The sequence below is a fragment of the Lemur catta genome, chromosome 8 (genome assembly GCF_020740605.2).
Source record: "Lemur catta isolate mLemCat1 chromosome 8, mLemCat1.pri, whole genome shotgun sequence".
Lineage (NCBI taxonomy): Eukaryota > Metazoa > Chordata > Mammalia > Primates > Lemuridae > Lemur > Lemur catta.
In genome coordinates, this window is record NC_059135.1 from 84,762,233 (window position 1) to 84,767,961 (window position 5,729).

Consider the following 5,729-nt stretch of genomic DNA (forward strand, 5'->3'; position numbering starts at 1 on the left):
CCACTAAACATTTTCCAAAGTGATTATACCAATTTCTACTTGTATCAGCAGTATTTAAGAGTTCCACTTCTACCCCATCCTCACCAACACTTCATAATTGCCTATCTTTATTGTCATTTTAGATATTCTGGTAGGTATATAATGATATACATTGAGATTTTTATTTACATTTCTCTGGTGATAAAATTTAATATCTTTTCATATGCTTATTAGCCATTTGGACATCTTCTTTTGTTATGTGCCCATTCTTATCCATTTTTCTTTCTTTCTTTTTTTTTTTTTTTGAGACAGAGTCTCACTCTTTTGCCCTGGCTAGAGTGCCGTGGCGTCAGCCTAGCTCACAGCAACCTCAAACTCCTGGGCTTAGGCGATCCTTCTGCCTCAGCCTCCCGAGTAGCTGGGACTACAGGCACGTGCCACCATGCCCAGCTAATTTTTTTCTCTCTGTATATTTTTAGCTGTCCAAATCATTTCGTTCTATTTTTAGTAGAGATGAAGTCTCGCTCTTGCTCAGGCTGGTCTTGAACTCCTGACCTCTTTTGAGTGATCCTCCCACCTCAGCCTCCCAGAGTGCTAGGATTACAGGCGTGAGCCACCATGCCCGGCCCTTATCCATTTTTCTGTTGGGTTGTCTACTTGCCTTTTTCTTATTGTTTTGTAGGAGACCTTGTCAGATTTATATTCTGGATATGAGTCTTTTATCAGGTATATGTATTGCAAATAAATTTTCTCAGGGTGTAAGTTGCCTTTTCGCTGTCTTAATGATGTCTTCTGATAAGCTGAAGTACTCAATTTTAATGGCATCTTAAATAATCTTTGTCAGTATTGTTTCTATGGTTGGCATTTACTGCATCCTATTTTAGAAGTCTTTGTCTGCTATAAGGTCATTAAGAGAATTTCCTGTGTTTTCTTGTAAAAGCTTTATTTTTACTTTCTACATTAATTAGATTTATAATCCCATTGGAATTGATTGTGTATTGGTATGAGGTAGGCATCAGGATTGATTATTTATTTATTTAGTTTTACATAGAGATGTCTGATTGATCCAATACAACTTATTGAAAAACTTTTTCCTACTGCATTATAGAGTTATATTTGTCATAAATCAAGTAATGTAACATGTATACCTTTCTATTAATAGGTAAGTGCTAATAGAACTTTCTGCCATGGTGGAAATGTTCTGTATATGTAATGTTTGATTCAGTAGCTATTTGCTACAGATAGCTATTGAGTACTTGAAGTATGGCTAGTGCAACTAAGGATTGAATTTTCAATTTTCACTAATTTACATTAATTAAAATTAAAATTTAAATTTAAGTAGTCACATGTGTCTAGTGCCTACACATAGGATAGTACCATTGTAGATTCTTTGTTCTACTTGTATGTTTGCAATCTTTGTGTCAGTACCATCCTTCTTAATTACTGTAGCTTTATAATAAATATGTTGGTATCAGATAGTATCAATCTTTCAGCTTCACTCTTATTCAAAATTATCTCAGCAACATTGGCTCTTTGCATTGCCTGTAAATTGTAGAACTCATTTATTGTCACAAAAAAAGTACTGGGATTGTGAATGGAATTATATTGTTTCTATAGATCAGTTTGGAGGAAACTATATCTTTACAGAGTATTTCAATCCATGAACATGAATTATTCTTTTTATTCTTTTAAGAGACAGGATCTCACTCTGTCACCCAGTCTGGAGAACAGTGTCACCATCAGCGTTCACTATAACCTGAAACTCTTAGGCTCAAGTGATCCTCCTGCCTTGGCCTCCCAAAGTGCTGGGGTTACAGGTGTGAGCCACCATGCCCAATCTGAATTATTCTTACTTATTTAATTGCTCTCGATTTGTTTTCATCTCAATTATTCCTTTACTTATTTAATTTTTTTCAATGAGGTTTTATAATTTTCAATAAATATATCTATCACATATATCAATAATATCAATACATTTATTTCTAGGTATTTAATATTTTTGATGCTATTATAAATTGCCTTTTGCCCTTCTAGCTGTTTTAAAATTTTCTCTTCATTTGACTATCCAAAAGTTTTACTATGATGTGCCTAGGTGTAATTTTTCTTTGCATTTATTATCTTGAGTCTGTGGGTTGATGTCATTCATCAGTTTTTGAAAATTTTCAGTTTTGTCTCTTCAAATATTTTTGCCTCATTCTTTTGACCTCCATGGACTCCAGTTATACCTACATTAGACCTTTTTTGGTGAACTGTATGTCTCTTATCTTCCTTTTTATGTTTTGGTTTTGATATTTTTGATTTATCTATATTCTAATTTACTAATTCTATCTTTTGCTATTAAATTAATTTATTGAATTCTTTTATGGAAGAGACCATCGCTCAATATATTTGAAACCAAAAACCACTCAATTTCTTTCTTGCAAAGCAAGGGAAAACTGTGCTTATTAGACATGACTCTAAACAAAGCAAGGAGTTGGTAATTGTATTGGGCTTTGGGAAACCTGGAGACTTTCAAAAACAGGAGTGTATAGTTAAGGGACTAGCTAACTGATGTCAAAAAACAAGGTAGTCCTTTCCTTTCTTGAAATTGGAGAATAGGGAAATTTTATTTTCTGTTCTTAATTTCAGTTAGCATATTTTTAAGTCTTAGAATATCCAATTCAAATCTGCGTTCTTATGTTGATAGTATCTTGTTTTTCGCCTTGTTTTAATTTTGTCTCTTGTTTCTGTAAATATTTAGAACATACTTATTTATATATTTGAAGTCCTTTGGAGGCTAATTTCTCTTTTGTTGTTGTTGTATATGATGGCTTATTTCCCAGTGTATTTGCTAATGTTTTAAGTTTCACTTTAATAATTAGGTAATCTTAATTTGTGGGAATCTTGAGAGACCTAAATGATAAATGAATTCTTGTAGGGAGGATTTGTAAAATTAGATTCTTGGCTTGGGGTTTTCCAGGTCACAAAGGTAATGTAGATTCAAATCTCAAATTCATTTTCAGGTAGGCTTCTTATGAATTTTGATCATTAATTTTTATCTCATGCCAAGCTTTAAGTTTCCTTGTTGGCTTTCAAAAATTAGGCATAATTTTATTTAATAAAATACACAGGCTTTAGGTGCACAGTTCTGCAGGTTCTGATATACTATATACTTCTGTGTTTTCAAATACCTCAGTCAAGATCTAGAACATTTCCATCACCCAGGGTAGGCCTCTTTCTGAGCAAGTCCATTGTCCTAAATTAGGCAAGCACTGATCTGACATCTATCACCAGAGTAAATTTTTTATAGTTACCTGATACAATCTTTATTTTTTTAACCTTTTATTTTGAAATAATTTCAAACTTAGAGAAAAGTTACAAGAAAAATATAGAAACAATTTTTATGTATCTTTTATCTAGATTCACTAATTTTTAACGTTTTGCCACATTTACTTTATTATTCTCTCTCTCTACACACATGCACACAAGTATGTACATCCATTAGTATTTATGTTTTTACAAACCGTTTGATAGTAGGTTGCATATGTCATGCTCCATTAACCTGCAATACTATAGTATAGTATGTATTTTTTAAAAATAAAGATATTCTCTTACATAGCCACAGCCCATTCTGTTGCCTTGGGCTAGAGTGCAGTGGCATCATCATAGCTCACTGCAACCTCAAACTCCTGGGCTTGATCGATTCTCCTTCCTGAGCTTCAGAGTAGCTGGGGCTACAGGTGCCACCATACCTGGCTGTTTTCTATTTATTGTAGAGACAGGGTCTTGCTATGTTGCTCATGCTGGTCTTCTCTAACTAGCCTCTAGCAGCCCTCCTGCCTTGGCCTTGCAGGTGTGAGCCAGTGCACATAGCCAGGAATTTAACTTTTATGCAATACTTTAATGGACCTCTATTTTGTCAATTATTCTCAATACTGTTCTTTGTAGCATATTTTTTTCTTCAGCATTAAGATCCAGTCCAGAATCACATATTGCATTTACTGATATCTTTTTGTTTCCTCTAATGTGGGGAAGTTTCTTAGCTTTCATGACACTGGCATTTTTGAAGAATATAGGCCATTCTCTTTTATAGAATGTTCCTCAGTTTATTTTTTTAATCTTTCTTCACAATGGGATTTAGATTATGCAATCTTTTTTACATTAGTACATAAGTGAGATTGAGGTCCTGTCCTTCGGAAGGTATTATTTTGAGTCCTTCAGCCTGTCACTGGTAATGTTAATTTTGGTTGCTGGTCCAGTTTCACTACTATATAGTTACTATTTTTTCTTCTTACATTTATTGACTATGTAACAAACAACTAACATGAAGAGATAGTAAGACCATGCAAATATATTGTTCCTTATTCAATTTTCCTCCTCTTGGATTTAGCATCTATAGATGATTCCTGTTCAAACCAAATTTTGTCATGATGGTTATAAAATGAAGATTTTTTTAATTGACATTTTACTGTAAAAAGAGCCCTACCTCTGCCTCATCAATCTCTCTCTCTCTCTGTCTGTCTCTACTCATTCCATCCATCCATGTTGTTGCAAATGACAGGATTTTATTCTTTTTTGTGGCTGAATAATATCCATTATATACATATATACACCACATTTCATTCCATTCCATATATATACACCACATTTTCTTTATCCATTTATCCATTGATTGGCACTCAGGTTGATTCCATATTTGGGCTATTGTGAATAGTGCTGCAATAAACATGGGATTGTAAATATCTCTTTGATATATTGATTTCCTTTCTTTTGGATATATACCCAGTAGTGGAATTGCTGAATCATTTGATAGTTTTATTTTTAGTTCTATGGAACCTCCATACTGCTTTCTATAGTGGCTGTACTAATTCACATTCCCATAAACAGTGTACAAGGGTCCTACTTTCTCCACATTCTTTCCAGCATATGTTATTCCCTGTTTTTTTTTTATAAAAGCCATTTTAACTGGGGTGAGATGATATCTCATTGTGATTTTGATTTGCATTTCTCTAATGATTAGCGATGTCGAGCATTGTTTCATATACCTGTTGCCCATTTATGTGTATTCTTTAGAGAAATGTCTATTTAGACCTTTTGCCCATTTTTTAATTGGAATTTTCTTTTCTTTTTTTTCTTTTTTCTTTTTTTTTTTTTTTTTGCTATTGACTTGTTTGAGTCTCTTATACGCTGGTTATTAATTCCTTGTCAAATGGATAATTTGGATATATTTTCTCTCTTTCAATTTAAAAAGTTCTTCCCACTGACTTTGTACTAGAATGACCAATCTGCTGGGTAAGAAATTTCTCAGTCCTGCTTTCTTTTCTAGCTGATGATGTAGGCATTGCTCCACTGTTTCCTGTAGACGAGTCTGAGGGCTCCCTGTTTTTTTTCTCCTTAGAAATGATTGACTTTTTGTCTCACTATCCACTGTAGCAAGTTGGAAATAGAATATGTCTTGGTTTTGACCAATATGAGTCTCTTTTCCCTGGATGTGCTGTATTCTTTTATTTCTAGTTTACATTTTTCTTTTATTTCTGGAAACTTTTCTTGAATTATATTGAAAACAGTTTTTAAGTTCTTTTATTTTGGTTTTCTTCTTTGAGAATACCAAGTATGCTTATGTTTGTTGATTTATTTTGGCCTATTATCTGCATCATTTGCTTTTTCTGCCTTTTTAGTTATTAATTTATTTTTTCTGTAAAACTTTTTTGGGGTTTTTAATTCCCTTTGAATGTCCTTTTCAATCTTGTCCTATGTGTACTTTGCTGTTT